Source organism: Schistocerca cancellata, chromosome 2, assembly GCF_023864275.1.
Source record: "Schistocerca cancellata isolate TAMUIC-IGC-003103 chromosome 2, iqSchCanc2.1, whole genome shotgun sequence".
NCBI classification, from domain to species: Eukaryota; Metazoa; Arthropoda; class Insecta; order Orthoptera; family Acrididae; genus Schistocerca; species Schistocerca cancellata.
In genome coordinates, this window is record NC_064627.1 from 1,036,917,960 (window position 1) to 1,036,927,505 (window position 9,546).

The window sequence follows — 9,546 nt, forward strand, 5'->3', positions numbered from 1 at the left end:
TCAAATTTTTCCCTGGACTTTAAGAGGTAGTTCCCCATTATAAACATATTCCTGCAAGTATGTTTCAACTCACCATCATCCAATTTTCCTAGAATCTGTGCTGGTACTTTTTGACCCATCATGAGCCCATTTTCCCAGTATACATCCGGGTATGGTATGACTCACTATATGTGTTGTATCCGCCCTGCTCATCTAATACAGGGTGCTAGGAAGCTGTTTTCCCAGATAGCTAGACAACAATTGAAGTAAGTCTTATTAATGGAGTTTATTACACCAAGTTAAATTGACAACACTTAACTTTGCATATTTACATATACAATTTCCATGCAAGCAGTTTACAAATCATGGCTAAAGTGTATGGACGATGGCTCATCTTCTAGTGCCCATGGCTAGGCGGAGCAGCTCTTAGAATCTCTTCATATGGGGTTGCTCCTGTCGTGGTGTCGTCCTAGTCAGTGTACTACTGGCTGACATTGGCTTACAGCCCTCTCTGCTGCTATAACGTTCCAGTCCAATGTGCTGGCACTTCATGTTACGCCGGAACATCCCCCACCTCCTCCCAAAGTGATGGACAGCTGTCATGTAGGGAGCACGACAACGGCGGGCCAGGTCGAAGAGCTGACACTGGAGTGGACCGGAAGCTGTGGCTGCAGGAGACGTCAAGCTTCCGGTCGTACCCCACCATCCGGCCTTCGCTGTGGTGGATACATCCACCAGAAAAAAACCAGGATTGTATGCATCCATCACCGGAGGCCAATAACCAGATGTCGAAGGCATCAGCTGCTGCATTATGGGCAGGTCCAGCTCCATCGGTAGGACGAGAGGAGGCGCACGCTCTGTCTCCATGGTGTCATCCCGCTGTGTCGTGATGACACGTTCTGGCAGTTGCTGTGGCCATGCTGTCCTTGGGCTCCATGAATCTGGGGGAAGAGAGACAGAAGGATCACTGTTCACATGACATATTCGATTGTGATGTCGGCAGTGCAAGCTATCTGGATCTGAAAGGAAATGTAGGGATTGGTAAGCACAAACAGCAGAAACAGCAGAACAGCAGAAACTCTTGCCAAAGCCCAGTACGGCTTGCCATGAAGGCCAACAAAATGGGCAACATAATATTGTCAATGTACATATGGATGCCATGGATACTGCTAAGAAAAGAAATAGTACCCCTGACCATCACTTGTGGATGTCAGGCCTTATGGTGTGTGACAGCCAGGTTGGTATGCCACTGCTGTCCACTGCATCTCCAGACACATCTTCAGTGATCACTGTCACTCAGATCAAAGTGAGACTCATCAATGAAGAAAATTCTACTTAGGCGAACAAGATTCCAGGCTGAAGACAAGTCTGGAGATGCCACAGACAGCTGTGGAATACCAGCATGACTGTCACCCACCATATGGCCTGACATCCAGAAGTTATGGTCTGGGGTTCCATTTCTTTTCATACATAGCCCCTTTGGTGGTCATCCATGGCACCCTTACAGCACAGCAGTACACAGGTGATATTCTATGCCCCATTCTGTTGCCCTTCATGGCAAGCCACCCTTGGCTTACATTTCTGCAACATGTTGCCTGCCGAAACACGGTAAGAGTTTTTACTGTTTGTCTTCATGCTGGCCAAACTATACCTTTGCCAGATCCCTCCACAACTGAGAACAGTTCAGTGGCAGCTATTGTGTACATGCACAAGAGCATGCGAACATCCTAGCTTTTGACACCATGTAAATGTATTGGTTACTTTTCTATGAGTCCTGTTGAGCATAATATAGATATAGTAATCTGAAATGCACAGTTCTAAATCTGCCATGCTATGCTACATTGATAGATTCTGTGAAACTTGACATCAGGATCATGAGTACACCTCCAGTTGCGCACACTTCAAGAGGAGTTGGAACGCCCTATCCCGACAATGTTAAATTCAGTGACTTGGCTTACCTGTATTTCAGGAACCACTTGACATGAAACTTTGACAGGACATTAAACTGTATGTTCTGAGTCTACTGAACTACAATAATTGCATTTCAGCCACTGCTTTCGGAAATACATTTTTTTAATTACACAGTTAAAATTCTGTGTACTTTTTTGTGCATCATCCTAAATAATTTTAATTATACATAACATTATGTTCTTCTTTTAGTGCAGTAGACTCACAGGATATGTATGTTATTGCTCCCTGAAAATTTGATTACTCTACTCGAAGAAGTTTCTAAGATTTAGAGAAAAATGCAACAGAAAATGTAAATTTTCAGGAATGGCTTTTAAAGTTTCAATACACTGTAACTCACTTAATAGATGCTTAATTTTTTTTTATTTTTAGTCACTCAGAAGCACCCTGCACCATACTGTATATCATCATCTTGATCTTTTTCCAAGTGTTTTCTTCTTTTCTTCTTTCTGGACTCCTTATTGGCTAATTGTGAACCTCGTCCATCTGTTCAATTTCTCTGATGCAGTTTGCTCCAGGATTAATTCCCATATGCTGTGGCACTCTCACCCTACCAATGTTGCCATAATTAAAAGCAATAACAGCCTCACTGAACCCTCACTTTAGTCTCTTCATTCCAACAAAAACATTTTTTGGTAAGCAAGTCCATATAAGATTATTGAAAGACTCATTGGGATCTTCAGTAATTGAGGATTTGCCAGGTCTGTGCAAATAGGTTTCATGATATCCATGACTGCTGCTGGGATTTTTACCCTCCACACTGCCCTCCAATGCTAAATTTGTGATCCCTTGATGCCTCAAAACATGTCCTACCAACCGATCCCTTCTTCTAGTCAAGTTGTGCCACAAACTTCTCTTCTCCCCAATCCTATTCAATACCTCCTCATTAGTTACGTGATCTACCCACCTTATCTTCAGCATTCTTCTGTAGCACCACATTTCAAAAGCTTCTATTCTCTTCTTGTCCAAACTAGTTATCGTCCATGTTTCACTTCCATACATGGCTACACTCCATACATACATACCATCATTTATTTCAACAGCTTCATTTGCAGCACGCTTCATTGACACACATTCAACAGATTCCACAGCAGCTTCAATAAATCCTGCATACTTGTCGATTTTACAAGGTGGGTGTGGCATATTCATCACAGCACACATTGTTTTTGCTGCAGTGTGCCCTTCGCCAATAGCTCACCATCCATAAAACCACGTAACATTTCCTTCAAAATAATTATCTTTACACTTACCAGAATTCCAAATTGAAAGAGTATATTTACAACTGGGACAATTAATGATAAGTTTCCCGGCTAGTCCATTTGACGCCTCGCTGTCTTCATGTAAACTAACTAGCCCTCCACATTCACCTAACACACTTGTTAGGATATGTAAATCTATTAGAATATAACCTAACCTACTACTTACATCACTTTCGTTTTGAGAAAACTGTGTATCGCAACGTTTTATTTTAATCTTCGAAGCATTAATGGGTGTTTCTCTAGATACTGATGAGTTTGCATGTATTTCAGTGTCTGTAACTCCATACCCCACATTTTGAATGCAATGTTTCCCTTTATTCAAAAATATATTACCATGAAACCCACGTTTCTTAAAAACACTTCGTTTTCGTGTCATACTTACTTTTTGAGAGATTCACCAATCTATTTGTCACTTTTCCTTTGAAAAACGTTAGCACTTGAACATACAACGCGTGTTTATACTATGAAAAGATACGATACTGTTTTTGAAAGTGCTACCAATTCAAACACGTAATTTAACTACTTCTTTTGTAAATAAATACTTGTTTTGTAAATAAAACTGCATTTTCCTGCTGCTAGTTACTTTATTTATCCCATGCGCGTTTCGCCTTCTCCTGTTCTAAGGCATCATTAATGGGATCTATAACGATACAGTTTTGTTAGTTATAGATTATCAAACAGTTCACTTCGCGAGTTTTTGTAAAAAAAAAAAGGTAATTACTTACGATTTGCTGCTCTGCGTTTCCTCGCATCTGGTCTGGACGTCGCACTACCGCTTTTATCACTGCCATATAATCACATCTTTGTGTCGCGCCATCCACACACTGTTCACCATGTTTCTCACTATTTTTTGTGGTGGACTATTGTTCTTGTGTCAATACAACTATTTCTTCGTACACAGCTTTCACAGCGTAACTATTGCAACTCCATTACGCAGTGAATAGTGATACTGATCTTTATTCTCTACAGTAGACTTGGGGAGGATGCCAAGTTCACCCAACCTGGATATGATGTGACGTCATTATGACGTATTTACGCTTTAGTCGATTAACACACCTATCGACTTTTACGAACGTTCGAGATTCTAAACTGTCGTCAGCTAGTGGTTTATTATGAAACGTGCGATTCTGAAAACAGCTCAGTGTGGCAGGGTATATGTATTTCGCCAAAATAAAAGAGCTGGATACTAATAGAAATATTCCTGACCGTGGCCTTGAAAACATCACGTAAAAAAGTGAAGTCTTCTTATGTCCCGACCAGATTAGATTGTGTGATTGTTGTAATGAATGCTTACGCCGAAAATAATATTTATTTATTATCAACATTTTAGTATGGTTTCATACAATTGGTCTTGTCAGTACATATTAGATTGTAGCAGCATACTCTTGGTGACTTTTCTTCTTAATTTATATAGCTGAAAGAGAACTCGTGCAAGTTTGTTAGCTAAGTAATTTATATGTCCATCCCAACATAGTCTTTTATCAACCATAATTACAAGTAATTTTACACTCGGACCGCAGAGACAGGTACGTTAGTGTCCAGTAATGACTGATGTGTAGAATGATTGAATTTCGAACTTAAAAAGAAAAATATGAGGCATTGTTGAAGAAAAATCGTCGACCGGAGATGAAATACGAGGGGAAGTGGATTTCGCAATGTAATCTTAACCAAAGGTTAGTGTCTAGATTAGATTAGATTAGATTAATCCTAGTTCCTTGGATCATGAATACGATATTTCGTAATGATGTGGAACGAGTCGAATTTTCCAATACATGACATAATTAGGTTAATTTAACAACATACTTAAGTTAATATGACAACTTTATTCTTTTGTGTGTTTTTTTATTTTTCTTTATTTTTTTTTTTATTTTTTAATATTTTTTTTTTCTTAATTTATATCTAAAAATTCCTCTATGGAGTAGAAGGAGTTGTCATTCAGAAATTCTTTTAATTTCTTCTTAAATACTTGTTGGTTATCTGTCAGACTTTTGATACTATTTGGTAAGTGACCGAAGACTTTAGTGCCAGTATAATTCACCCCTTTCTGTGCCAAAGTTAGATTTAATCTTGAATAGTGAAGATCGTCCTTTCTCCTAGTATTGTAGTTATGCACACTGCTATTACTTTTGAATTGGGTTTGGTTGTTAATCACAAATTTCATAAGAGAGTATATATACTGAGAAGCTACTGTGAATATCCCTAGATCCTTAAATAAATGTCTGCAGGATGATCTTGGGTGGACTCCAGCTATTATTCTGATTACACGCTTTTGTGCAATAAATACTTTATTCCTCAGTGATGAATTACCCCAAAATATGATGCCATATGAAAGCAATGAGTGAAAATAGGCGTAGTAAGCTAATTTACTAAGATGTTTATCACCAAAATTTGCAATGACCCTTATTGCATAAGTAGCTGAACTCAAACGTTTCAGCAGATCATCAATGTGTTTCTTCCAGTTTAATCTCTCATCAATGGACATACCTAAAAATTTGGAATATTCTACCTTAGCTATATGCTTCTGATTAAGGTCTATATTTATTAATGGCGTCATACCATTCACTGTACGGAACTGTATGTACTGTGTCTTATCAAAATTCAGTGAGAGTCCGTTTACAAGGAACCACTTAGTAATTTTCTGAAAGACAGTATTGACAATTTCATCAGATAATTCTTGTTTCTCAGGTGTGATTACTATACTTGTATCATCAGCAAAGAGAACTAACTTTGCCTCTTCATGAATATAGAATGGCAAGTCATTAATATATAATAAGAACAATAAAGGACCCAAGACTGACCCTTGTGGAACCCCATTCTTGATAGTTCCCCAGTTTGAGGAATGTGCTGATCTTTGCATGTTACGAGAACTACTTATTTCAACTTTCTGCACTCTTCCAGTTAGGTATGAATTAAACCATTTGTGCACTGTCCCACTCATGCCACAATACTTGAGCTTGTCTAGCAGAATTTCATGATTTACACAATCAAAAGCCTTTGAGAGATCACAAAAAATCCCAATGGGTGGTTTTCGGTTATTCAGATCATTCAAAATTTGACTGGTGAAAGCATATATGGCATTTTCTGTTGAAAAACCTTTCTGGAAACCAAACTGACATTTTGTTAGTACTTCATTTTTACAGATATGTGAAGCTACTCTTGAATACATTACTTTCTCAAAAATTTTGGATAAAGCTGTTAGAAGGGAGATTGGACGGTAATTGTTGACATCAGATCTATCCCCCTTTTTATGCAAAGGTATAACAATAGCATATTTCAGTCTATCAGGGAAAATGCCCTGTTCCAGAGAGCTATTACACAGGTGGCTGAGAATCTTACTTATCTGTTGAGAACAAGCTTTTAGTATTTTGCTGGAAATGCCATCAATTCCATGTGAGTTTTTGCTTTTAAGCAAGTTTATTATTTTCTTAATTTCAGAGGGAGAAGTGGGTGAGATTTCAATTGTATCAAATTGCATAGGTATGGGCTCTTCCATTAACAGCCTAGCATCTTCTAATGAACACCTGGATCCTACTATATCCACAACATTTAGAAAATGATTATTAAAAATATTTTCAACTTCTGACTTTTTGTTCGTAAAGCTTTCATTCAATTTGATGGTAATACTGTCTTCCTCTGCTCTTGGTTGACCTGTTTCTCTTTTAATAATATTCCAAATTGTTTTAATTTTATTATCAGAGTTGCTGATTTCAGACATGATACACATACTCCTGGATTTTTTAATAACTTTTCTTAATATAACACAGTAGTTTTTATAATTTTTGATAGTTTCTGGGTCACTACTCTTTCTTGCTGTAAGATACATTTCCCTTTTCCGGTTACAAGATATTTTTATACCCTTAGTAAGCCATGGTTTGTTACAAGGTTTCTTACGGGTAAATTTAACTATTTTCTTGGGGAAGCAGTTTTCAAATGCATTTACAAAAATGTCATGAAATAAATTATATTTTAAATTGGCATCAGGTTCATGGTACACCTCATCCCAGTCTAACTGCTGTAGGCTTTCCCTGAAATTTGCAATTGTTAAATAGTTGACTGAACGTACTACTTTGGAGGACTGTTTAGTATTGCTGAATGGAGCTATGTCATATATTGTAACTAGCTGTGCACCATGATCAGAAAGACCATTCTCAACAGGCTGAGCATTTATCTGGTTAAACTTATCTTGGTCTACAAAGAAGTTATCTATCAGTGAGCTGCTATCCTTTACCACCCGAGTAGGAAAATCAATAACGGGTGTCAAATTGAAAGAACCGAGTAATACTTCAAGGTCATTTTTCCTATTACCCTCTTTCAGAGAATCTACATTGAAGTCCCCACAAATAATAATTTGCTTCCCCCTGTCTGACAGATAGCACAACAAGGAGTCCAAATTTTTCAGAAATAGATGAAAATTTCCTGATGGGGACCTATATACAGTTACAATTATAAATGTGCCTTTATTTAATTTAAGCTCACAGGCACATGCTTCTATATGTTTCTCTACACAAAACTTTTTTGTTTCTATACTTTTCGCACAATGATAACTTTTGACATATATGGCAACTCCTCCTGTCTCCATATTTTCTCTCATTACATGTGCAGAGAGCTTATAACCACTTACATTTACCTTATCTATATCAGTAACAATGTGATGCTCAGACAGGCATAGTATATCTATTTCATTCTCAGCTTCTAAATCTTCTAAACAAACCAGAAGCTCATCTACTTTATTCTTTAAACTCCCAATATTTTGATGAAATATACTTACATTATTTTTAATTATACTTTTATGAGACCCTTTCCTTATTGTAACATTTGCAGTACTCTCCTGTCTGAGTTTCTCATTGTGCTTAGGCCTAGTTCCTATACCAGTGGTCACATGGTGTTCAGAGAGGCAGATTATGTCAACTGGGTTGGGTGACTTTAATTCATCAATGCAATTACCTAGGACTGAGATACAACTTGGTGGAGATAAAATTTCTGGTGATTGGTGAAAATTTATAATTGGTAGCTGTGATTGGTGATCTAATGTGCTAGAATTGTACTGTTTAATTTCTTTCCTAAACTGAAGATTTGTTTCAATCCTGACCTCTCGTAGAACTTGACATCTTACTGTCTTACCTATCCTAAAAAAGGTGCTGCTCCAACACCTGTAACCACTGGTATTTTACCATTCATGGCAGTGCCTCCCCCCCTTAAATTTCCTGCTATTACCCCAGCCAGTTTCCCCTTCCCTTTCCTGTTGAGATGTAGGCCGTGCCTGGTATAGTCCCACCTACTGAGATAATCAACAGGAACCACACCAATATGAGCCCCCGCACCTGACCCAAGCAGCCGTTCCAACTCCAAATTAACTCTCCCAACAGAAGAGTCCAAATGAGGCCGGTCATGGCGTCTCAGGACAGATACAAATTCAACATTGGTGTGTCTCGATGCCGACGCAATCTTTACCAGGTCGCACTCTATACTGTACCCAGGATCTCTGTCGATGCTGTTCCCTGGCCCTCCCACAATAACCACGGTGTCTTCCCTGGTAAATCCTTTACAGAGTGAACCTAAATCCTCTGTCACCTGATCCAGACTAGCACTTGGTTTGAAAAAATTTGTGACCTAGTACTGATTGACGTATGAAATGATTGAATGCAGTGTCAAAGCATTCCATGGTGGTATGATAGTCTCAAAGCATTCCATGGTGGTAAGCTTTCCTTTCATTAGTCTCTTGAATGCTGAACACATAATTAGAGACGAGCAAACGAAAAACAACGCACAGGACACAAACACAGTACAATACACGTATTTAAACGCAAGGAACGCAAAACACATTTAAACGAATGGCGCAGAGCACAGCGCTACCCTGTCACAATCTCTCAAAAGTTCACAAAGGTCGAATAGTCGATATACGGTTTCTATCGTTTTCGATGTGGCGTGTATACGCCATAATGACGTCACATCGTATCCAAGTCCGGTGAACTTAGCATCCTCCTAGTCTTGGCCACTGTTTCTATGTTTCGATACAGTGTATCGATACGTGGAACTGTTTCAGTGTTTCGGAACGGTTGTAGTTCACTGTTTCGAAACAGTGGTGTTTCATTCCGTCCCTGTCTCGGACCAGATTCGATCTCGAGCCAGACACAGAAACTGTATCGTTGTTTCAAAATAAGGCTGTTTCAGTCCACCTATGCCTGGAACGGACTAATTGTATCGAAACAGTGATGTTTCATTCCACTCTGTGTCGGACGAGATTCGGGCTCGGCACAGGTACTGAAACACAACATACCACTTCATGAAACTCTTTCAAGAATGTCGAAATCTTTTTGACAAGCAATAGCATGAAGCTTAA

General features: G+C 38.7%; 1 long non-coding RNA gene across 1 annotated transcript; it reads right to left on the reverse strand.

Annotated features, from left to right (window-relative positions):
* Nucleotides 1-240: 240 nt before the first annotated feature.
* Nucleotides 241-4,207, reverse strand: LOC126163006 (uncharacterized). The gene is made up of 2 exons (XR_007535149.1): nt 3,932-4,207; nt 241-920 (listed from the first exon to the last, which is right to left on the reverse strand). It is a non-coding gene; the product is annotated as an uncharacterized LOC126163006 (long non-coding RNA).
* Between the last annotated feature and the right edge of the window lie 5,339 nt (nt 4,208-9,546).